The 26,703-nt window shown below is 40.7% G+C and overlaps 2 pseudogenes; one reads left to right on the forward strand and one right to left on the reverse strand.

Annotated features, from left to right (window-relative positions):
• The first annotated feature begins 8,381 nt into the window (after positions 1-8,381).
• LOC116589407 lies at positions 8,382-12,104 on the forward strand (annotated as a pseudogene).
• A 1,751-nt stretch (positions 12,105-13,855) lies between these two features.
• On the reverse strand, positions 13,856-16,790 carry LOC116588972 (annotated as a pseudogene).
• Between the last annotated feature and the right edge of the window lie 9,913 nt (positions 16,791-26,703).

Raw genomic sequence — 26,703 nt, forward strand, 5'->3', positions numbered from 1 at the left:
AATGAGATGAAGAATGCATTAGAAACATTGGAAATAGAGCAGATCAGGTGGAAGGGAGAATACATGGTCTGAAAGGTGGAATCTAGAAATGATTCAAGTGGAAGTGAAGAGAACTAAGGTTTTATTATTTTTTAAAGTGAAGAAACCCTGGGGTGCCTGTCTGCTTCAGTTAGTGGAGCATCTGACTCTTGATCTTTGGGTTGTGACCTGGAGCTCTACGTTGCATGTAGAGATTACTTAAAAGAAAAACAAGCTTAAAAAAATAAAGAAATCCAACAGTGTAGGAGGATTCCCCTTTCTCCACATCCTTGCCAGCATCTGTCATTTCCTGACTTGTTAATTTTAGACATTCTGACTGGTGTGAGGTGATATCTCACTGTGGTGGGAATGCAAGCTGGTGCAACCACTCTGGAAAACAGCATGGAGATTCCTCAAAATGTTGAAAATAGAACTGCCCTATGACCCAGCAATTGCACTACTGGGTATTTACCCTAAAGATACAAACATAGTGATCCAAAGGGGCACGTGCACCCGAATGTTTATAGCAGCAATGTCCACAATAGCCAAACTATGGAAAGAACCTAGATGTCCATCAACAGATGAATGGATAAAGAAGATGTTGTATATATATATGCAATGGAATACTATGCAGCCATCAAAAGAAATGAAATCTTGCCATTTGCAATGATGTGGTTGGAACTAGAGGGTATCATGCTTAGTGAAATAAGTCAATCAGAGAAAGACAACTATCATATGATCTCCCTGATATGAGGAAGTGGAGATACAACATGGGGGGTTAAGGGGGTAGGAGGAGAATAAATGAAACAAGATGGAATTGGGAGGGAGACAAACCAGAAGTGACTCTTAATCTCAAAAAATAAACTGAGGGTTGCTGGGGGGAGGCGGGTTGGGAGGAAGGGGGGTGGGGTTATGGACACTGGGGAGGGTATGTGCTATGGTGAGTGCTGTGAAGTGTGTAAACCTAGCGATTCACATATCTGTACCCCGGGGGATAAAAATATATTATATGTTTATTTTAAAAAATTATAAAAATTTAAAAAATTAAAATAAATACATTTTTTTAAAAATGAAGAAATCCTGCAAGAGCTACCAGTGTCCATTAGGAGAGCCAGTTAAGAATGGTGGGTATACACACTTCACAGTATTATGCCTCCATCAGAAAGGATGAATACCCAACTTTTGTAGCAACATGGACAGGACTGGAAGAGATTATGCTGAGTGAAATAAGTCAAGCAGAGAGAGTCAATTATCATATGGTTTCACTTATTTGTGGAGCATAACAAATAGCATGGAGGACATGGGGACTTAGAGTGGAGAAGGGAGTTGGGGGAAATTGGAAGGGGAGGTGAACCATGAGAGACTATGGACTCTGAAAAACAATCTGAGGGTTTTGAAGGGACGGGGGGTGGGAGGTTGGGGTACCAGGTGGTGGGTATTATAGAGGGCACAGATTGCATGGAGCACGGGGTGTGGTGCAAAAATAATGAATACTGTTATGCTGGAAATAAAAAAAAAAATAAAAAATAAATTAAATATTAATTTGAATCTCCCTGAGGGCTAGTGATGATGAACACTTTTTCATGTGTCTGATAGCCATTTGTATGTCTTCATTGGAGAAGTGTCTGTTCATATGTTCAGACCATTTTTTCATATGATTGTCTGTTTTGTGTGTGTTGAGTTTGAGGAGTACATTATAGATCCTGGATATCAACCTTTTGTCTGTACTGTCATTTGCAAATATCTTCTCCCAATCCGTGGGTTGCCTCTTTGTTTCGTTGAGTGTTTCCTTTGCTGTGCAGAAGCTTTTGATTTTTATGAAGTCCCAAAAGTTTATTTTCACTTTTGCTTCCTTTGCCTTTGAAGACATATCTTGAAAGAAGTTGCTGTGGCTATATTGAAGAGATTACTGCCTATGTTCTCCTCTAGGATTCTGATGGATTCCTGTCTCACATTGAGGTCTTTTATCCATTTTGAGTTTATCTTTGTGTACGGTGTCAGAGAATGGTCGAGTTTCATTCTTCTCCATATAGCTGCCCATTTTCCCAGCACAATTTATTGAAGAGACTGTCTTTTTTCCACTGTATATTTTTTCCTGTTTTGTCGAAGATTCTTTGCCCATAGAGTTGAGGGTCCATATCTGGGCTCTCTACTCTGTTCCACTGGTCTATGTGTCTGTTTGTATGCCAGTACCATGCTGTCTTGGTGATCACAGCTTTGTAGTAAAGCTCAAAATCAGGTAACGTGATGCCCCCAATTTTATTTTTGTTTTTCAACATTTCCTTAGAGATTTGGGGTCTCTTCCATACCAATTTTTGGATTATTTGCTCTAGCTCTTTGAAGAATACCAGTGGAATTTTGATCGGAATGGCATTAAAAGAATAGATTGCTCTATGCAGTATAGACCTCTTAACAATGTTTATTCTTCTGATCCAAGAGCATGGAATGGTCTTCCATCTTTTTGTGTCTTCTTCAATTTCTTTCATGAGTGTTCTGTAGTTCCTCAAATATAGATCCTTTACCTTTTGGTTAGGTTTATTCCCAGGTATATTATGGTTCTTGGTGCTATCGTAAATGGAATCAATTCTCTAATTTCTCTTTCTGTATTTTCATTGTTAGTGTAGAAGAAAGCAACTGATTTCTGTACATTAACTTTGTATCCTGACACGTTGCTGAATTGTTGTATGAGTTCTAGTAGTGTGGGGGTGGAGTCTTTTGGGTTTTCCATATAAAGAATCATGTCATCTGCGAAGAGAGAGAGTTTGACTTCTTCATTGCCAATTTGGATACCTTTTATTTCTCTTTGTTGTCTGATTGCTCTCGCTAGGACTTCTAATACTATGTTGAACAAGAGTGGTGAGAGTGGGCATCCTTGTGTTCCTAATCTCAACGGGAAGGCTGCATTGAGGCTGATATTTTCTGTGGGTCTTTCATAGATAGATTTGATGAAGTTCAGGAATGTCCCTCTATCCCTATACTTTGAAGTGTTTTAATCAAGAATGGATCCTGGATTTTGTCAAATGCTTTTTCTGCATCCATTGAGAGGACCATGTGTTTCTTCTCTCTTCTTTTATTAATTTGTTCTATCACATTGATTGATGTGCAAATGTTGAACCATCCTTGTTGCCCAGGGATGAATCCCACCTGGTCATGGTGCATAATCTTTTTAATGTGCAGTTGGATCCTGTTTTCTAGGATCTTGTTGAGAATCTTAGCATCCATATTCATCAGTAATATTGGTCTGAAATTCTCCTTTTTGGTAGGATCTTTGCCTGGTTTGGGGATCAGGGTAATGCTAGCTTCATCAAAAGAGTCTGGAAATTTTTATTCTGCTTCAATTTCTTGAAACAGCTTTGGGAGAATAGGTGTTATTTCTTCTTTGAAAGATTGGTAGAATTCCGCAGGGAATCCATCAGGTTCTGGGCTCTTGTTTTTTGATCACTAATTCAATCTCGTTTCTAGGTATTGGTCTATTCAGGTTGTTCATTTCTTCTTGGTTCCATTTTGGGAGTTTATAGTTTTCCAGGAATGCATCCATTTCATCTAGGTTGCTAAGCTTATTGGCATATAACTGTTGATAATAACTCCTGATGATTCTTTCTACTTCCTTGGTGTTCGTTGTGATCTCTCCCTTTTCATTCATAATTTTATGAATTGGGGCTTTCTCTCTTTTCTTTCAGATTAGTGTGGCCAATGATTTATTGATCTTATTGATTCTTTCAAAAAAACAGCCTCTAGTTTCATTGATACGTTCTACTGTATCTCTGGTTTCTACCTCATTGATCTCAGTTCTAATCTTGATGATTTCCCTTCTTATGGGTGGAGTTGGTTTGATTTGTTGTTGATTCTCCAGTTCTTTAAGGTGTAGAGACAGCTGCTGTGTTCTGGATTTTTCCATTTTTTTGAGGGAGGCTTGGATGGCTATGTATTTGCCCCTTAAGACAGCCTTTGCTGTATCCCATAGGTTTTGGACTCAAGTGTCTTCACTATCATTGGTTTCCATAAATTGTTTCAGTTCTTCTTTGATCTCCTGGTTGACCCAAGCATTCTTAAGCAAGGTGGCCTTTAGCTTCCAGGTGTTCTGAATTCCTTCAGAACTTTTCCTTGTGATTGAGCTCCAGTTTCAAAGCATTGTCATCTGAGATTATGCAGGGAATAATCTAAGTCTTTTGGAATCGATTGAGTCCTGATTTGTGACCCAGTATGTGGTCTATTCTTGAGAAGGTTCTGTGTGCACTTGTGAAGAATGAGTATTCTGTTGTTTTAGGGTGGAATGTTCTGTATATATCTATGAGGTCCATCTGGTCCAATGTGTAATTAAATGCTCTTATTTCTTTATTGATTTTCTACTTCAATGATCTGTCTATTTCTGAGAAAGCCATGTTAAGATCTCTTACGATTAGTGTATTTATAGCAATATGACTCTTTATCTTGATTAATAGTTTTCTTATGTAATTGGCTGCTCCCATATTGGGGCATAGATATTTACAATTGTTAGATCACCTTAGCGGATAGTCCCTTTAAGCAACTTCTTTCAATATATGTCTCCAAAGGCAAAGGAAACAAAAGCGAAAATGAATATTTGGGACTTCGTCAAAATCAAAAGCTTCTGCACAGCAAAGGAAACAGTCAACAAAACAAAGAGGCAACCCACGGAATGGGAGAAGATATTTGCAAATGACAGTAAAGACAAAAGGTTGATATCCAGGATCTATAAAGAACTTTTGAAACTCAACATACACAAAACAGACAATCGTATCAAGAAATGGGCAGAAGATATGAACAGACACTTCTCCAATGAAGACATACAAATGGCGATCAGACACATGAAAAAAAGTTCATCATCACTAGCCCTCAGGGAGATTCAAATTAAAACCACACTGAGATATCACCTTATACCAGGCAGAATGGCCAAAATGAACAAGGCAGAAAACAACATGTGTTGGAGGGGATGTGGAGAAAGGGTAACCCTCTTAGACTGTTGGTGGGAATGCAAGTTGGTGCAGCCTCTTTGGAGAACAGTGTGGAGATTCCTCAAGAAATTAAAAATAGAACTTCCCTATGACCCTGCAATTGCACTCCTGGATATTTACTTCAAAGATACAGATGTAGTGAAAAGAAGGGCCATCTGTACCCCAATGTTTATAGCAGCAATGGCCACAGTCACCAAAGTGTGGAAAGAACCAAGATGCCCTTCAACGGACGAATGGAAAAGGAAGATGTGGTCCATATACACTATGGAGTATTATGTCTCCATCAGAAAGGACGAATACCCAACTTTTGTAGCAACATGGACGGGACTGGAAGAGATTATGCTGAGTGAAATAAGTCAAGCAGAGAGAGTCAATTATCATATGGTTTCACTTATTTGTGGAGCATAACAAATAGCATGGAGGACATGGGGAGTTAGAGAGGAGAAGGGAGTTGGGGAAAATTGGAAGTGGAGGTGAACCATGAGGGACTATGGACTCTGAAAAACAATCTGAGGGTTTGACAGGGCAGTGGGTGGGAGGTTGGGGGAACCAAGTGGTGATTGTTAGAGAGGGTACGGATTGTATGGAGCACTGGGTGTGGTGCAAAAATAATGAATACTGTTATGCTGAAAATAAATAAAAAATAAATTAAAAAAAGAATGATGTAGTGTCCTTCTGTATCTCTGACTACAGTCTTTAGTTTAAAATATAATTTATCTGATTTGAGAACCGCTACCCCAACCTTCTTTGAGGCCCATTGGCATGAAAGATGCTTCTCCGTCCCTTCACTTTCACTCTGGGTGTATCTATAGGTTCAAAATGGGTCTCTGTAGACAACATATGGATGGGTCTTGTCGTTTTATCCGATCTGAAACCCTGTGCCATTTTATGGGCGCATTTAGGCCATTCTCATTGAGAGTGATTATTGATAGATAAGTTTTGGTTGACATCGTGTTGCCTTTGAAGTCTTTCTTTCTGTAGCTTGTTTCTACATTTCTGTTCAATACTATTCTTAGGAATTTTCCTTTTTTATAGAACCCCCCTTAATATTTCCTGCAGTGTTGGGTTGGTGGTTGAATAGTCTTTTAAGCCTTGCCGGTCTTGGAAACTCTTTATCTCTCTATCCATTTTGATTGTCAGTCTAGCTGGATGTTCTTGGCTGCATGTTCTTCAAATTTAGTGCCCTGAATCTATCTTGCCAGCTTTTTCTGGCTTACCAGGTCTCTGTGAACAGGTCTGACATTATTCTGATGGGCTTTCCTCTGTATGTAAGGAGCTTCTTTGTACTAGCGGCTTTCAAGAGATTACATCTACAATTCTGATTTCTCAACTTGACTATCAGGTGCCTTGATGTTTTTTTGCAATGTATAATCTTGGGTGGAGACCATGCAGCCTCTAGTACATGAATGCTGATTCCTTTCGCAAGACTGGAAAAATTTTCATGAAGAACTTGTTCCACTATATCTTCTAGACTTCTTTCTTTCTCCTCCCCTTCAGGGATTCCAATAATTATGTTGTTGGAATGTTTCATGGCATCATTTATTTCCCTGATTCTGTTTTCATGGTTTCTAAGCTGTTTGTTCCAGGTTTCCTCCTGATCCTTTCTCTCAATCTGTTTGTTCTCCAGATCACTAATTCTATCTTCTGTCTCAGTTACTCTAGCTTTGAGAGAATTTAGATTAGATTGGAACTCATTGAGAGCATTGTGAACCTCAGCCCTGGTAGCTTTAAGCTCCACCCTAACATTGTGAACATCATCTCTCGTTGCTCTCAGCTTGGCCCTAATCAATTCCATTTGGTCATTCATGGCTTTCTCCAACCTAGCTATTGCCTGGATAATTGTTAGCCTGAATTCTCTTCCCGACATATTGTCTATGTTGATAGCCATTAGCTCTGTTGCAGAAGGTCCATCCTCTGTATTTTTCTTCTGTTGGGCATTCCTCTCATTGTCATTTTGGTGAGAGATGACTGAACAGATGTAACTGGATGTATCGACCCTGGTGCAATCAGGGTGCACCCTGGAACGCTTCTGAGCAATCAGGATTCCCCACCCAAATGAGAGAAAAAAGAAAAGAAGAAAAAAAAGAGATGGAGAGAGGAAAGAAAGGGAAGATAAAAGAGATGGCTCAGCCCAAATGGACCCCAATATAAGATTTATGAAGTAGACAAACAAAAACAGACAAATAAAAAGACTGATAAAAGTATATGACAAGAGGAAAAAATATATATATATGCAAATAAAGGAAGAACCTCATCAAAAAGAACCCCAAGTGTAAGATTCATATACTATCAGGACAAACACAAAAACACAGAACCAGTGGTGGAAGAAAAAGTTGGGAGAGTGGTTATAAATTCTCAGTGTGGGCGAGGAAGGTTGGTTGGATTATTCCTGGATGTATCTTGATATCTTTGTTAAATGACTCAACTTTCCTAAGATAAAGGGGGATTAAAAATTGGTTTACCTATAGTGGTAGTATATTACCTATAGGGGTAGTATTGATTGGGGAAAGGGGATTACTTTGAAGTTTAACTCTATATGAATATTATAAAATAAAAATAAAAAAGGAATAAACTAGACTAAACTAAACTAAAATTTAACAAAAATTCAAAAAATAGAAATGCAAAAAAAAAAAAAAACCACATGTGTATGTATCAAAAAGTTCAGGTCAGAAGATTATTATGGAATTTGATGTACTGGACAGCTCACTGTGATGGTAAATAGGTTAGAAATTTATCTATATTAAAAAAATGAGCCAGAATAGTGAGAACAAATTAAAAATAAAAGTTGTCCTATGAAGTAGTGGTGTTGGTTCTCTTGTAGTCTTTTTTTTTTTTTTTTTTCCTTTCCTGGTTGGTTTTGTGGGGGAGAGGCCTGCCACGTGGGTTTTCAGTCAATGATGTTCCCTGAGTTAAGTCCTCCAGTCCCCCTCAAGGGCATGGGCTAAGAGGAAACTGTTTTTTTCAGGCTTTTACTCTGGAGGTTTATGTTCTTTCACTTTTTTTTTTTTTTTTCCTCTTGCCTTGACCGCTTTTAATGGTTTTTGTAGGTTTAGAGGAAAGCAAACTGCACCCTGACCTTCCTCTTAGAGAGAAACCTCAGTCTGTTCTTCTGTGGGTGTTGCAGAGCCCATATAAATTTTCCACTGGCCGCTGGCAGAGCAAGTTCCTAGTCGCGGTCGCTGGGGACACGGTATCTTCTGCTTGTACCCAAAAACCACTGTAGCGGCGGCTGTCTTGGCAGCTCCAGACGGACAGAGAGGTTCCAAGATCACACACAGATTTTCCTGCTGGCCCAGGAGTGCCTGGTCTTTCTGCGTGTACAAGCGCCTGGCTTGCACGCACCTCTTTCAAGGGAGGCTGTGAGTCGCACACAGGTCTCAGGCTCTGAGAATGGCTCAGGACCGACAGCACCAGGTGGGGCCTTTGTGCACCTCTCTCAGGGGAGAGTTTGGGGCACGTGTCTTAGGCTCAGAAACAATGGCGCAGGTCAAAGAGCACCAGCTGGGCCTTTATACCTCTCTCAGGGGAGGATGAGGGGTGCACACATCTCAGGCTCTGTAGCAGGGCTCATGAATTCTGCTGTCTGGTGTGGCTCCCATCACCTCACAGGAGCAGACCCCCGCACAATCTCGTGTGCGCTGGTGGCTCAGGGACCTGGTTTCTCCACCGCACTCTCTCTGCCTCAGCGCCAGGGGAGGCTGTCCTGGGACCGGGGACTTAAGTCCCTGTCCCTAGCCACCCCGATTTCCACAATCCTCCCGCCACGATCCTTTGCTTTTTGGAGTGCTTTCAACCAGTATCCAAGTTAATGCTGGTCCCCAGATGCAGGGCACTCTTGCTTGTATCAGGGGTATTACTTTCCAACTGGTCACCTCTTGTGGCTCCCTCCCCCTTTTGTTTATCTTCTGATATCAGTCCGCCATTTCCACCCCGCTTTACCTGCCCACTGGCATCTTCTGCCCCTGTGGAGATCCAGATGTGTAAAATTCTGATCTCAGGCTGATTTCATGGGTGATTGGAGTTCTTTGGTAGGTAATCAGCTCACTTTAGGGTACAGGTTGAAAAGGCGCCTCCTCCTACTTCCCCTCCATCTCATTACCCCCTCAATTCCATTTTTGCATCTCTTAACATCATGCATGATTAATCATTTACTTTGCTTTTTACCCCTACTCCCTGTTTACCCACTGATTACAGGAACCTAATGGGGAGTGGAAAGAAACATTTGTCTCAAAATTATCTGCCATACCTGATCATTCCAGGTCCTGAATGGGGTGTCTTAATTTCCAGAACAATATAGAGCTTCAGATTGTTTCAAGGCTCACCATCTCAAGGTTTCCAGAAATCCCATCCTCCTCTCACACATTCACCTCCTTCCTCAAACAAGCAGTGGCTGTCTCTTTTCCTCCAGAGAGCAATGCAGCCTTTGGAATGATAGCCAGCCTTCTCACTGGGCTTTCTTTTCCTGTGATAATGAAACTTTCTTTACCTCAAAACCACGTCTCAGACATTGGCTTACTAGGATTGGGTGCTCAACTTGTCTGAGTTTGTAACACAATCAGTAGGTCAAAGAGGAAATCAAAAGGGAAATAAATGATGGTTTCAAGCAAGTGAAAATGAAAATACAATATATCAAATTTTGTGGGTTGCAGTAAAAGCAGTGCAGAAAGGAAGTTTAGAGCAAAAAAAAATTAGAAAGATCTGAAATAAATAATCTACATTTACACCTCAATGAACTAGAAAAAGAGGAACAAATTAAGCCCAAAGTTAACAAAAGGAAAGAAATAATAAAAATCAGAGCAGAATTAAATGAAATAGAGACCAGAAAAACAATAGAAAGGATCAATGAAACTAAAAGCTGGTTCTAGATGATCCTGAACACAAACTGGCAAAAAGTTAGGTTGTCTAAGAAAATAAAAGAGACATAGTAATGTACGGTGACAAATATAAAAAAAAAAAGAAGAAATAAAAGAGGGTTATTATAATGGATAGGACAGGAATATGAAATCATGAAAGAATCTGAAAGACTATGAATAATTGCATACCAACAAATTATATATCTAAAGGAAATGGGTCCATTCCTAGAAACACACAACTGACCAAGACAGACTTAGGAAGATGTAGACAACCTGAAAAGACCAGTGTAGTCACCTGAGAGGCACAGGTGGAGGCTGAAGGACAGGAAGACAGGCTTGTAGGGGAGGCACAGACACCAGAGAGCCTGGGGTTGAGGAACACATGGGGCCTAAAGGCCCCCAGATTGCAACTGGCATACACAAGGAACTCTCCTTATGGCTGTTCTCTGCCCACTGATAACCAGATTAGCTCTGACCTGGCTGAGTTCCAAGAGTCCCCTCAACTTGCCTCTGTATTCATTGTGGAGCCCTGGGCACCAGGAGCTTTGGAACAGTTACAGAGAGATTCCAGAAAAATGGCATCCCCACTCCATCGCTAATCCCTGATAGAAAGACAGCTCTCCCTATGGTCCTGCCTATTTGTCTCTTCCCCCAGAGCCCAGCTGATAGAGGATGTGCCCTGGGACACTGTCCCTGCAGAGAAGGGGCAGGGCTTTCTACTACCATCTGACTGAATAGGACAAACACTGACTCTGCCTTCACACCAGCGTGAGGAACCCCAGCCCTCAGGACACTTATCCAGGACCCACCTCTCCTAGCATCCTGCATGGCCACCATGGAGGTTTTCTGAATGGCAAAGTGCACTCCAAAGCCCCTGTTATTGAAGATAACTTGTTAGAGGACAAAGAATTGTTGAAGCCATGCCATGCTTGGAAGCTGTTCTTATGTTCTTCCTGATCTTAGTCCTGTGAACTCCCTGCAACTAACATTTAACTGATGTTAATCAGCACCATGTGCTCTCTGACCAGCCTGGCAATGTGCCTGTCCTTCCATCAGCCACAAACATAGAAAGCTCCTTACCTGATCTCACAAACCTGCACTTTCCCCTGGCACTTCCCATCCCCCAGGCACTGAGGAGACAGTCTGTCTCAGCTTGAGGGAGGGTATCAGTACCTCCAAATTAAGACACAGCATGATCCACCTCAGGATCAGTGGGAGCCAGTGTCTGGAACAAGCTTGGGCTATGATGAGACGGGACTTTACTCCCTGCTCAGCTACCCATCCTGTGGTCTTCCCTGAGCAATCTGCACCTCTAGGCTTCTTGAAGCATTCCCCACCTCCATGTTCAAGGCTCTGATAGCTACCCCTCACTGTCAGCCTCCTCCCTCATCACTCAGTGCTCTGGTTCTTGCATCCTCCAATTCCTCCCCCTCTGTTTCCTCTCCTGTGCTGGGTACCCCCTGCCCAACTTCTTCACCTGGAATCCCTTCCTGCAACTACCATGTGCCCCTCAGCTGCCTGAGGTTGCCCAAGGGCCCAGCTGACACCCAAGAGCAGCTGCCCAAAATGTTTTTAACAATGTCATTTGCCTTGTCCTGCATCATTCAGGGTGTCCCCTGGATATCAGGACATTTTCCACTGACAAGAGGCTGCCTCCATACCCATACAGCCCCCCAAATTTGGTCTGCCCACCCAGCCTCCTACCCCAAAGCCTCTATTCCATCCAGTGATGTCCTCTCAGGCCTGCTCAAAGCACATTCAGGTGGGCAGAACCTGGGAAGCCCACCACACTGTGGGACACTATACCCACCCAGCTTAATGGGCATGAGCAAGCATTTTACCATCAGCCAGTGAAGGACTTCAGCCTGGGAAAACTGTTTCCTCACAGCATGTTCTTTGATGACTGCTGCTCTGATTTGTTTGTCCCCTGGCAAGCACAAACTCTGTCTCAGCAGCAGGAATGGTTTAGCATGGAAGCCCATCAACCAGCCTGGTGTTGGACCCTCCAGCTTTTCTGAGGGGCCTTTATTTTTAGGGGACAAGGGGCTAATTAGAGACCTACAGGACCCCCATGCCCTCAACCACCAGAACTTGACCCTCTGTTCCTGCCATGGCTCAGGGCCCAACATCATCCTCCCAGGAGAGTCCTCCCCAGGTTATTGTAATGAGATTGTGACAGCCCTGGCTGGAGTGCCTGGCAGATGCTGGAGAGGATGTGGAGAAAGGGGAACCCTCCTACACTGTTAATGAGAGTGCAAGCTGGTGCAACCACTCTGGAAAACAGCATGGGGGTTCCTCAAAAAGTTGAAAATAGAGCTACCTTACGACCCAGCAATTGCACAACTGGGTATTTACCCTAAGTGTACAAATGTAGTGATCTGAAGGGGCACGTGCACGCAAATGTTTATAGCAGCAATGTCCCCAGTAGCCAAACTATGGAAAGAACCTAGATGTCCATCAACAGATGAATGGATCAAGAAGGTGTGGTATATATACACAATGTAATACTATGCAGCCATCAAAGAAAAATGAAATCTTGCCATTTGCAACGATGTGGTGGAACTAGAGGGTTTTATGCTTAGCGAAATAAGTCAATCAGAGAAAAATAACTATCATATGCTCTCCCAGATATGGAGAAGTGGAGATGAAATGTGGGGGGCTTGAGGGGTAAGAAAAGAATAAATGAAACAAGATGGGATTGGGAGGGAGACAAACCATAAGAGATTCTTACTGCCACAAAACAAACTGAGGGTGACTGGGGGTAGGGGGGTAGGGAGAGGGTGGTCGGGTTATGGACATCAGAAAGGATATGTGATATGGTGAGTGCTGTGAAGTGTATCAACATGGTGATTCGCAGACCTGTACCCCTGGGGCTAATAATACATTATATGTTTATTAAAAATGGTAAAATTTAAAAACAAAACAAAAACCCCAAAACTCCCAAAAAAAAACCCTTATGGTCAAATGGCTCCACTAGGGAATTTTAATGAACATGCAGTGGAAAATTAATACCAATACTCCTCAAACTCTTCCAGAATGTTAAGGAAGAGGCAACAATTTCAAATTCATTCACCAAGGGCAGTATTATTTTGACAGCAAACCAGATAAGGATACCATCACAAGAAAAAAGCAATAAACCAGTATCCTTGATGAATACAGATGGAAAAATTCTCAGCAAAGTGTTATCAAACTGAGTTAACACATTAAAAAATTAGACACCATGGCTAAATGGGATTTATCTGTATGATGCAAGTTTAGTTGAACCTACAAAGATCAATAAGTGTAATTCAATACACCAAGAAAAAGAAAGGTAAAAATCACATGATCATCTCAAAAGTTGCCCCAAAATTAGACAAAATATGCCATTCTTTTATGATAAAAGTCTTAATAGATTGGATATAGAAGGAGCATACCTCTACATAATAAAGGCCACCTACAGGAAACCCACAGCAAACATCCTACTCAATGAAAAAAAATTGAAAGCATTTCCTCTAAGAACAGGAACATACCAAGGAAGGACACTCTCACCACCTCTATTTAATATAGTAGCGGAAGTCCTAGCTGGAGCAATTAGGTAAGAGAAAGAAATAAAAGCCTTCCATATTAGGAAGGTAGAAGTGAAAATGTCACTCTTTGCAAATATCATCTTACATCCAGAAAAATCTGAAGAGTCAATAAAAAAAATCTGTTGAAAGTAATCAATGATTCCATAAAGTGACATATTACAAATTGACTTAAAAAAATCAGTGGCATCCTTGTATGCTAATGGTGAAGCATCAGAATATGAAAACAGCATCAAAAGCAACAAAATAGGAATATAAGACACCAGGGAAGTGAAGGACCTACCTGTACAATGAAAACTACAAGACTTTGCTGAAAGAAGTTGAAGACACAAACAAATGGAAACACATCCATGTTTATGATTTGAAGAATTAATACTTTTGAAATAACTATATTACACAAAGCCATTACAGAGTCAATCTGATCTCAATCAAAATACCAAAGGTGTTTTTTCTGGAAATAGAAGAAATCATTCTGAAATTTGTGTGGAAGCATAGGAGACTCCAAATAGCCAAAGGAATCCTGCAAAAAGAGAGCAACGCTGGACGTAGCACACTTCCTCATTTCAAACCATACCTCAAGGCAATAGTAACAGAATCCAACAAGGTAATGGCACAAAAAGCAACACATGAACCAATAAAACAGAATAGAGAGCCCAGAATTAAATCCCAACACATGTGGTCAACCAATAATAAGTAAGAAAACCAAGAACACCCAGTGAAAATGATAGTCCCTTCAAGAAATGGTGCTGGGAATACTGGAGAAACATAAGCAGAACAATGAACTCTTTGGATAATCTACACCTTTCAGAATATATTTTCAATGTGCAGCTAATAAATATGCACAGACATTATACAGATTATAAAAAGAAATTCAAGCAACATGTTGAGAGTTAAGTTCAAAGCTTTCTAATAGAAGTTCCCTTTTTTATAGTAGAAGTTCGAATATTATTTCTGTCTCCTCTCCTGCCTGTCTGATCTCTGAAGCACTCCTATTGCTGGTGCTCCCAATCTGATGCCCTCTGTTTAGAGCTCAGCTGAGCCTGGGATGCACCTGGCTCCTGTAGGATTTGGCCACACAACCAAATGACCCTTGACAGATGCTCTCCTATTGTTGTGTTTCTGTCACTCAGATTTAAAATGAGGAAAGACTCTCCTCTGAGGATCAGAGTATATTATTTATTGAAATAAAGTACATAACGTTCAGAGTGAAATGGCACCTGATGAATGGTGGGCCTGATTATTTGGTGAAGGTCAGCAGAGAGCAGGATCCTGGCCTCATGGTTTCAGCCTATAGTCCAGCCTCTGCAGATAAGCTTCTCTGACAGAGACTCTGACAGAGGCTGATTCCAATCAGCCTCTCAGGGTTGGTCAGGGTCTCCCTTGTTTTTTCTGCCCCAGACCTCTGTCCCTTGATGCTTTCAAAGTGAGTGGCCAAAGTGCCAGTTCTCTAGGCCTTTTCCCATAACTTGGCACTCACATCCCTCCCACCAGGATTTGCCCATTTCAGCCTTGGCCTTGGATGGGCCTAACCTACATGAGTTTGAGAGAATGAGTGCATTCTTCCAGGTCACACTTGCTCTCTGCAAATGATTCACTGACATCGCAGGGACTGAAGAATGCGATTGAGACACTCTGGGCATTTCTGTGAATATGTACTGAGTGAAGTCTTTCACTGATGGAGCAAAATACATAGTTTCCTGTATTTTCATACCTTTTCTCTCGATGTGCTCTAAAGAATTAAACCATGACACATAAATGGATGTGCAACAGGTTCAAATATCTCAAATATCTTACCTGCTGCCTGTCGATTGCTTTTAAAAATTACAATCTCAGAAAAAAAAAATTACAATTCCATTAACTGGAGGTAGGTTAATCATAAATGGAATTATTACCAATTGCTCAATAATACTTAAAACCATCCCAAGGGGCTTTAAATCAGTATCTTCAGGCAGAATAATAGTGAGTTCTTCAACAGAAGGTAGTTCATTAAGGAGTAATTCATCTTTTGTTTTAAGAAGAAAATTCTTGTTTTCCTTCTCATTTCGTCAGTCATCTTCTCCGCATGACAGCAGTGGAGGAAGTAATATACAAGAGGAAGATGATGAGAATGAGGAGACGCATGAACTACCTGAATCTGTTTCACTGTTCAAGTCCAAATCCGAGTCAGAAGTGTGTAGAGAGTCTGCGATCCCTGCCAGCTCAACACTACCCAGGGGCGGTGACGCAGTTCCCTCTGGGTGGAGGTCTGGACCTTGACTGTGGAGGGAATTCAGGTGGTTGCTCCTTGGCGGGCTGAACCTCCATGGCCTGTTTGGTGTCTGGGGACACCTCATGCGACTGCAGTAATGGCCGTGACCCTGGGGCACGTATACAGCCACGAGACTGCACCGTCTGAGGTTGGCCATCCCCCAAACCAGTGCCATTAAATTTCAGAGATTCTAGCTGAGCCGCCATGGCCTCAACTACTTCCATGGTGTCGCACCAGAGGGCCCTCAGATAGGCCCACAGCTTGCTAGGAAAAAGATAGCACTGTGCGGGCTGTAACCACATCTGCACCAGATTTCCCGTGTTTCTAGGGAAACTGCATGCGCACCTGCGTGAAAACACGCCTCCACCGCTTATACAGCGGCACTTCCAGAGGAGTCTACTCTGTAATTGCTTTTCTTTTAATTTCTTATTTACTCATTGTTAATTAATGAGTATCATAAAAATTCTCCAAGTGTCTATAAGAATGTCTTTTTCCTTGTGTGTGAGTCCTTTGCCTTTATATAGCTTAGGGCTTTGGTGGGAATGATGCCTCCTCACTTTCCTTGAAAGTGAGATTAGATATTAGAAGATATTAGAATTAGAGTGGATTGCCTACTCAGATGGTGCTGGGACAGGTGACCACTGTCACATGCACTGTGCAGCTGACCTCGGAGTGGACATCAGCATGCTGGGGGTTCCTTAAGGTATTCCCAGGGCACCTATGTTTTGATATTTCGGTTATGGGATGACAATCTCTTGAGAGGGGCTGTGCTCACCAGAGGGGCAGATGTGTGGGCTCCGAGGATGGTGAACATTCGCGCTGTACCCTTTGACATCTCATAGCAGGCTGCCAGGGCAAAACTCAGCCCACCAGCTAGAGTAATGCTGGATAGAGGAAGAAGGAAAATTTTGAAAGGCCAAAAGAATACCATCGTGTGTGTGTGTGTGTGTGTGTGTGTGTGTGTTGTCATATTCCACATCTTTCCAGGTAGCAGACAAGGAAAAAACTTTATCCCGCAGTAGAAGATAACCCAGTGAACCCTTCATCTTAAGAGTGTCAAAATAAATGAAGCTCTCTGCAAGCCAGAATGAGTGGCACGATATATGCAAAGTGCTGAAAGGAGAAAGAGCTACAAACAAGAAGAATGTACTTGACAAAACTATCATTCTGATTTGAAAGAGAAATCAACATCTTCCTAGAGAAACAAAAGCTAAAGGAATTTATCACCACCAGAATAGTCTTACAATAAGTGTTAATGTTAATTTATTAATTAATTTATTTATTAATGTTAATGACCTTTAAAAATGGAAAATGAGGGGCATCTGTGTGGATCAGTGGGTTAAAGCCTCTGCCTTTGGCTCAGGTTATGGTCCCAGGGTCCTGGGATCAAGCCTCACATCTGGCTCTCTGCTCCGCAGGGAACCTGCTTTCTCCTCTCTCTCTCTCTCTGCCTGCCTCTCTGCCTACTTGTGATCTCTGTCTGTCAAATAAATAGATAAATAAATAATAAATAAATAAATAATGAAATGGAAAATGAGTGGCCAGAAATTGCATAAGTAAGTTATGAGTAAAAAGATGTAAAATACAAAAAAATATGTAAATGTGATAGCATGTACATAAAATATGGAAGAGATAAGGAAAAAGGAAGAGAGGTTTTTTTTCAAACAATGTATTTATTTTTAAAAGTTTTTATTTATTTATTTGACAGGGAGAGAAAGAGAGTGAGCACAAGAAGGGGGAGCAGCAGGCAGAAGGAGAGAGAGAAGCAGGCCACTGAGCAAGGAGCTGGGTGTATGGCTTGATCCCAGGACCCTGGGATCAGACCTGAGCTGAAGACAGACACCTAACCATCTGAGCCATCCAGGGATGTGTAAAGAATGTGTTTAGACGAAAGTAAATGTCCGATTAATATACACCACTATAACGCAGATATTATGTAAGAACTTCAGGGTAATGGCAAACCTAAAACCTGTAGTAGATACACAAAATTTAAAAAAGAGAAAGCCAAACAACACTACAGAAACTTGACAATCACAAAGGAAGTGAGGAAGATAAGGAGACAGAAACAGAACATTACAAACAATCAGACAACAAATAACAAAATTTCAATAAGGACATTCATGTCAATAATTACATTAAAGGTAAAGGCCCTAAATGTTCTAATCAAATGACAATGTATAAAATGGATAAATAAGCAAGACCTATCTATATGGTGCCCAGAAGAGATCATCTCAGATGTAGAGATACATGCAAAGTAAAAGCTAAGGTATGGAAAACGTAGATGCATGCGTTTGGAAGCAAAAAAACAACCAAAAAAAAAAAAAAACAAAATCAAAACAAAACAAAAACAACCCAGAGAGGAAATGCTTATATCAGAAAAAACAGAATTATAAAACAAAGACTGTAACTAGCAATAGAGAAAGACATTACATAATGCAAAGGGGTAAATCCAACAGGTAGGTAAACAATTCTAAGTATCTATGCACCCAACACTGAAGCACGTAAATACATAAAGCAAATATTAATGGACATAAGGAGACAAGATGATATGGCACAGCAAGAGTAGGGGGCTTTATCCCCAAAGTACATCAATGGATAGATCATCAGTGCAGAAAACCAATAAGGAAATCATGTCTTTGGATAAGAAATGAGACCATGTGGACAACACAGTTGTATACAGACCATTCCATCCCAAAACAACAGAATATATATTTTCTTCAAGTGTATATGGAACATCTCGAGTATATCACATGTTAGGGCATAAAACAAGCCTCAGTAAATTTAAAAAGATTGAAAGCATACCATGCAATTGTTCTTGACCCCTATGGTATGTAACTAGAAATCAACCACAAGAAAAAAACTGGAAAACACACAAACACATAGACTCTAAACAACATGGTACTAGACAAACAGTGTTTCAACAAGGCAGTCTAAGGGAATGAAAAAGTGGAAAATATATATAAATATCTATAAAAAGTGGAAACATGAAAAACAAAAATATCCTTTCCATATAATAAAAAACAAAAATAATGAAAATGATGAGACAATGATAAAAAAAATTCTTTGAACACAGGGAAAGCATTTTGTTAAAATTTGGATTCAATTAGCCAACGTATAGTACATCATTAACTTCTGATGCAGTGTTCAATGATTCATCAGTTGCATATACACTCAGTGCTCATCACATCATGTGTCCTCCTTAATGCCCATTACCTAGTTACCCCATACCCCCACCAACCTCCCCTTCCACAACCCTCAGTTTGTGTCCCAATAGTTCATTTTTACTTTTGTTTCTCTTGCCTTTAGAGACATGTCTTGCAAGACTTTGCTCTGGCCAAGGTTGGAATGGTTACTGCCTTTGTTCTCAGAAATTTTCATGGATTCCTGTTTCACATTTGGGTCTTTCATCCATTTGGAGTTTATCTTTGAGTATGGTGTGTGGTTCTCTTTCTTCAGTCACATTATTAATGTATAGAAATGCAACTGATTTCTGTGCATTGATTTTGTATCCTGTCATGTTGCTGAATTGCTGTATGAGTTCTAGCAATTTTGGGCTGGAGATTTTTGGGTTTTCCACATAAAGTACCATGCTATCTGGGAAGAGAGAAAGTTTGACTTCTTCTTTGCCAATGTGAATGATTTTTATTTATTTTTGTTGTCTGATTACTGAGGCTAGGACTTCTAGTACTATGTTGAACAATAGTAGTGAGACTGGGCATCCCTGCCATGTTCCTGACTTTAAGGGAAAAGCTCTCTCAGCTTCTTCCCATTGAGAATGATATTTGCTGTGGGCTTTTCATAGATGACTTTAATGATACTGATGTATGTTCCCTCTCTCCTTACACTTGGAAGAGTTTTAATGAAGAAAGAATGCTGTATTTTATCAAATGCTTTTTCTGAATCAATTGAAAGGATCATATGGTTCTTGTCTTTTATTTATGTGATATATCACATTGATTGATTTGTGAACTTTGAACCACCCTTGCATCTCAGGAATCAATCCCACTTGGTCGTGGTGAATAATCCTTTTAATATACTGTTGTATCCTATTGAGTAATATCTTGGTGAAAATTCTGGCATCTATGTTTATCAGGGATATTTGTCAGTAACTCTCTTTTATGGTGGGATCTTTATCTGGTTCTGGGTATCAAGGTATACCTAGTCTCATGGAATGATTGGGAAATGTCTTTCCATTTCTTTTTCTTTCTCTTTTTCTTTTTCTTTTTCTTTTTTTAAACAGCTTCAGAAGAGTAGGTATTAGTTCTTCTTTATATGTTTGGTAGAATTCCCCTGGAGTCATCTGGCCCTGGATTCTTGTTTGTCAAAAGATTTTTGATTACTGTTTCAATTTCCTTGCCAGTTGGCACATAGCTGCTATAGTATGTTCTTTTTTATTTTTAATTTATTTATTTTTTTCAGCATAACAGTATTCATTGTTTTTACACCACACCCAGTGCTCCATGCAATCCGTGCCCTCTCTAATAACCACCACCTGGTTCCCCCAACCTCCGACCCCCCGCCCCTTCAAAACCCTCAGGTGAGATTCATCCCTGGGCTACAAGGATGGTTCAGCATTTGAAAATCAATCAATGTGATAGAAAAAAATAATATGAGAAGAGAAAAAAACCACATGGTACTCTTAATTGATGCAGAAAAATCATTTGACAAAACCCAGCATCCATTCCTGATTAAAACACTTCAAAGTATAGGGATAGAGGGAACATTCCTGAACTTCATCAAATCTATCTATGAAAGACCCACAACAAATAGCCTCAATGGGAAAAAGCTTGCAGCCTTCCTGTTGAGATCAGGAACACGACAAGGATGCCCACCCTCACCACTCTTGTTCAACATAGTATTAGAAGTCCTAACGACAGCAATCAGAAAACAAAGAGAAATAAAAGGTATCCAAATTCGCAGTGAAGAAGTCAAACTCTCTCTCTTCACAGATGACATGATTCTTTATATGGAAAACCCAAAAGACTCCACGCCAAACTACTAGAACTCATACAACAATTCAGCAACGTGGCAGGATACAAAGTCAATGTACAGGAATCAGTGGTTTTCTTATACACTAACAATCAAAATACAGAAAGGGAAATTAGAGAATTGATTCCATTTACTATAGCACCAAGAACCATAAGATACCTGGGAATAAACCTAACCAAAGAGGTAAAGAACACTCATGAAAGAAATTGAAGAAGACACAAAAAGATGGAAGACCATCTTTATATATACTTTATATATACATGCCATGCTCTTGGATTGGAAGAATAAACATTGTTAAAATGTCTATACTGCCTAGAGCAATCTATATTTTTAATGCCATTCCGATCAAAATTCCACCGGTATTTTTTAAAGAGCTGGAGCAAATAATCCTAAAATTTGTATGGAATCAGAAGACACCCCAAATAGCTAAGGAAATGTTGAAAAAAAAAATAAAACTGGGGGCACCATGTTACCTGATTTCAAGCTTTACTACAAAGCTGTAGCAAAAGACATCATGGTCCTGGCATGAAAATAGACACATAGCCCAGATATAGACCATCAACTCTATGGTCAAATAATCTTCGACAAAGCAGGAAAAAATATATAGTGGAAAAAAGACAGTCTCTTCAATAAATGGTGCTGGGGGACACTTGAGTGGCTCAGTGGGTTAAGCCTCTGCTTTCAGCTCAGGTCATGATCTCAGGGTCCTGGGGCCAAACCCCACATTGGGCTCTCTACTCAGCCAGGAGCCTGGTCACCTCCTCTCTCTCTCTGCCTGCCTCTCTGCCCACTTGTGATCTCTGTCTGTCAAATAAATAAAATCTTTAAAAAAAATGGTGCTGGAAAAACTGGACAGCTAAATGTAGAAGAACGAAACTCAACCATTCTTACACCGTACACAAAGATAAACTCAAAATGGATAAAAGACCTCAACATGAGACAGGAATCCATCAGACTCCTAGAGGAGAACATAGGCAGTAATCTCTTCGATATCAGCCACAGAAACTTCTTTCAAGATATGTCTCCAAAGGCAAAGGAAACAAAAATAAAAATGACCTTTTGGGACTTCATAAACATCAAAAGCTTCTGTTTAGCAAAGGAAACAGTCAACAAAACAAAGAGGCAACCCACGGATTGGGAGAAGATATTTGCAAATGACAATACAGACAAAAAGTTGATAGCCAGGATCTATAAAGAACTCCTCAAACTCAACACACACAAAACAGACAATCATATCAAAAAATGGGCAGAAGATAGGAACAGACACTTCTCCAATCAAGACATACAAATGGTATCAGACACATGAAAAAATGTTCATCATCACTAGCTTTCAGGGAGACTCAAATTAAAACCTCTTTGAGATATCACCTTATACCAGTTAGAATGGCCAAAATTAACAAAACAGGAAACAACTCGTGTTGGAGGGGATGTGGAGAAAGGGGAACCCTCTTACACTGTTGGTGGGAATGCAAGTTGGTGCAGCCTCTTTGGAGAACAGTGTGGAGATTCCTCAAGAAATTAAAAATAGAACTTCCCTATGACCCTACCATTGCACTCCTGGGTATTTACCCCAAAGATACAGATGTAGTGAAAAGAAGGGCCATCTATACCCCAAAGTTTATAGCAGCAATGGCCACAGTCACCAAACTGTGGAAAGAACCAAGCTGCCATTCAATGGACGAATGGAAAAGGAAGATGTGGTCCATATACACTATGGAGTATTATGCCTCCATCAGAAAGGATGAATACCCAACTTTTGTAGCAACATGGACGGGACTGGAAGAGATTATGCTGAGTGAAATCAGTCAAGCAGAGAGAGTCAATTATCATATGGTTTCACTTATTTGTGGAGCATAACAAATAGCATGGAGGACAAGGGGAGTTAGAAAGGAGAAGGGAGTTGGGGGAAATTGGAAGGGTAGGTGAACCATGAGAGACTGTGGACTCTGAAAAACAATCTGAAGGGTTTGAAGTGGCAGGAGGGTGGGTGGTTGGGAGAACCAGGTGGTGTGTATTAGAGAGGGCATGGAATGCATGGAGCCCTGGGTGTGGTGCAAAAATAATGAATACTGTTATGCTGAAAATAAATAAAATAATAAATTAAAAAGTAAAATGGCAGGATATATAATCATTGCACAGAAGTCAGTAGCATTTATACACACTAACAATGAGAAATAAGAAAGATAAATCAAGGAATCAATCCATTTACATTTGCACCAAAACCCAAAGATCATAAGTTACCTAAGAAGTAGCCTAACCAATGTGGTAAATAATCTGTGCTCTAAAAATGATAGAACTCTCATGAAAGAAATTGAGACTGACACTAGGAAATGGAAAAACATTCCATGTTCATGGATTGGAAGAACAAATATTGGTTTTTACTTTTTCTTTTTTTAAATCTTTTTTAAAAACTTCATTTACTTAATTATCAGAAAGAGAGAGAGAGCACAAAAGGAGGGGGGAGTGGCAGGCAGAGGAAGAAGGAGGCTCCCCACTGAGGAAGGAGCCTGATGCAGAATTCAGTCCTAGGACCCTGGTATCATGACCTGAGCCAAAGGCAGATGCTTAACTGACTGAGGCACCCAGGCATCACAGAACAAATATTGTTGATATGTCTATCCTACCCAAAGAAATCTATACATTATATGGATTCCTTGTCAAAAATACCATCATCATTTTTCACAGCATTGGAACAAATAATCCTAAAATTTGCATGGAACCAGAAAAGAATCTGAATAGCCAAAGGAATGCTGAAAGAGAAAACCAAAGCTGGTGACATCCATCACAACTCCATACTTCAAGCTGTATTGCAAAGGTGTCATCATCCGGACAGCATGGTATTGGCACAAAAACAGACACATAGAACAATGGAACAGAATAGAGAACCCAGAAATGGACCCTCAACTCTATGGCCAACTAAATGAGAAAGCAGGAAGGAATATCCAATGGAAAAAGGATAGTCTCTTCAATAAATGGTGCAGGAAAAATTGAACAACCACATCTGGAAGAATGAAACTGGACCATTTTCTCACACCATACACAAAAATAAACTCAAAATGGATTAAAGTGCTAAATGTAAGACAATATTCCATAAAAATCCCAGAGGAGAAAACAGGCAGGATCCTTTCTAACCTCAGCCATAGCAACAACTTGCTAGAAACATCTTCAAAGGCAAGGGAATCAAAAGCAAAAATAAACTATTGAGACTTCATCAAGACAAAAAGTTTTTGCACAGCAAAAGAAAAGGTTGAGAAAATTAAAAGACAGTGTACAGAATGGGAGAACATATTTGCAAATGGGAGAAGATATCTGCGAATGTCTTATCAGATATAAGGCCAGTATCCAAAATCCATAAAAAAATATCAAACTCAACACCCTAAAAACAAAAAAATCCAGTCTAGAAGTGGGCAAAAGACATGGTCAGACATTTCTCCAAAGAAGACATACAAATGGCCAATAGACATGTGAAAAATTGCTCCACATCCCTTGGCATTGGGGAAATGCAAATCAAAACCACAATGAGATATCACCTCACACCAGTCAGAATGGCTAAAATCAACAAGTCAGGAAATGACAGATGCTGGCGAGGATGCGGAGAAAGGGGAACTCTCCTACACTGTTGGTGGGAATGCAAGCTGGTGCAGCCACTCTGGAAAACAGCATGGAGGTTCCTCAAAATGTTGAAAATAGAACTGCCCTATGACCCAGCAATTGCACTATTGGGTATTTACCCTAAAGATACAAACGTAGTGATCCAAAGGGGCACGTGCACCCGAATGTTTATAGCAGCAATGTCCACAATAGCCAAACTATGGAAAGAACCTAGATGTCCATCAACAGATGAATGGATCAAGAAGATGTGGTATATATACACAATGGAATACTATGCAGCCATCAAAAGAAATGAAATCTTGCCATTTGCGACAACATGGATGGAACTAGAGCGTATCATGCTTAGCGAAATAAGTCAAGCAGAGAAAGACAACTATCATATGATCTCCCTGATATGAGGAAGTGGTGATGCAACATGGGGGCTTAAGTGGGTAGGAGAAGAATCAATGAAACAAGATGGGATTGGGAGGGAGACAAACCATAAGTGACTCTTAATCTCACAAAACAAACTGAGGGTTGCTGGGGGGAGGGGGTTTGGGAGAAGGGGGTGGGATTATGGACACTGGGGAGGGTATGTGCTTTGGTGAGTGCTGTGAAGTGTGTAAACCTGGTGATTCACAGACCTGTACCCCTGGGGATAAAAACATTTGTTTATAAAAAATAAAAAATTTAAAAAAAAAAAAAACCACAATGAGACATCACCTCACACCAGCAAGAATGGCTACAATTAACATCTCAGGAAACAAAAGATGTTGGTGAGGATGCAGAGAAAGGGGAAACCTTTTACACTGTTGGTGTCGATATGAATTAGTACAGCCATTCTGGAGAACAGCATGGAGGTTCCACAAAAAGTTAAAAATATAGCTATTCCATGACCCAGAAGTTGTACTCCTAGGTATTTCTCCAAAGGATACAAGCATAGTGATTTGAAAGGGCCATGTACCCCAATGTTTATAGCATTGATGTCCACAATAACCAAACTACGGAAAGAGCCCTGATGTCCATCAACAGATGAATGGATAAAGAAGAGGTGGTTATAGATAAAAGAATAGAATATTACTCAGCCATGAGAAGAATGAAATCTTGCTATTTGCAATGATGTGGATGGAACTAGAGGGTTTATGCTAAGTGAAGTAAGTCAGAGAAAAACAACATATGATTTCAATCATATGTGTAATTTAAGAATCAAAACAGATGAACATAGGGGAAGGAAGGAAAAAAAAAGACAAAATCAGAGAAGGAGACAAACCATAAGGGACTCTTAACTATAAGAAACAAACAGTGTTTCTGGATGCAAGTTGTGCGGGGATATGGGGTAAGTGGATGTTGGACATTAAGGAGGGCACTTGATGTAATGAGCACTGGGTGTCACTTGCAACTGATGAGTCACTAAACTCTACCTATGAAACTAATAATACACTTCCTGTGTATTAACTGATTTTATATAAGAAATAAAACTATTGTTCTTACTAAAAATAAATAGATATTAAATGTTTGTTAGAATTTACTAGTGAAGTCATTTGAAAATAAGGTTTTATGTTTGTTTATTACTAAAGCAAATCTTGAATTACAAGTTACAAGTGCATTAGGCCCTCCCTTGAGCTCCCCATACCCAACCCTTGTGTGGAATTTAGTGGTCACCTGGACAAACCCCTGGCTTTTTCTCATGTTAGAAAGAGGATCTGGAGGCAGAGTGGAGTCTCTGCTATCCAGGGGAAAGGGAGAAAAGGGACAGTGATGGGGCCAAGGTCCAAGAAGTATGATGCTGAGAAAAACCCTCACTACAGCTACTTACTTCAGAATGAATCCTACACAGCAGGGTCATAGAGCAGGGCACAAGGTTAGCTCAGCATGTGAAGCCCATCCAGGCCCAGTTGTTCCATGCCCAGCTCCTCCTCCAGCCCCAACCCAGCCACAGCCAGGCTATCGACACCTCACATCAGGCAATCTAGCCGACTCTGCCACAATCTCTTTAGAGAAACCTAGGGAGGACTCTCCCAGGAAGATCATGTTGGGTTCTGAGCCATGGCAGGAGCAGTGGGACAAGTTCTGGTGGTTGAAAGCATGGGAGTCCTGGAGGCATTCACTACTCCCTCACCCCATAAAAATCCAGGCCCTTCTGAAAACATGGGAGATCCTGCACAAGGCTAGTTGCTGGGCTCTCCCTGCTGAACTGCTCCAGCTGCTGGGACCAAGTTGTGCATGCCAGGAAGAGTTTGAGTCGGAGCAGCAGTCATCAAAGAGCATTCTAAGATTTTATTTATTTATCAGAGAGAGAGAGGGAGAGAGAGCAAGCACAGGCAGACAGAATGGCAGGCAGAGGCAGAGGAAGAAGCAGGCTCCCTGCTGAGCAAGGAGCCCGATGTGGGACTCAATCCCAGGATTCCGGGATCATGACCCGAGCTGAAGGCAGCTGCTTAACCAACTGAGCCACCCAGGCGTCCCCA

Source organism: Mustela erminea, chromosome 4 (genome assembly GCF_009829155.1).
Source record: "Mustela erminea isolate mMusErm1 chromosome 4, mMusErm1.Pri, whole genome shotgun sequence".
Lineage (NCBI taxonomy): Eukaryota > Metazoa > Chordata > Mammalia > Carnivora > Mustelidae > Mustela > Mustela erminea.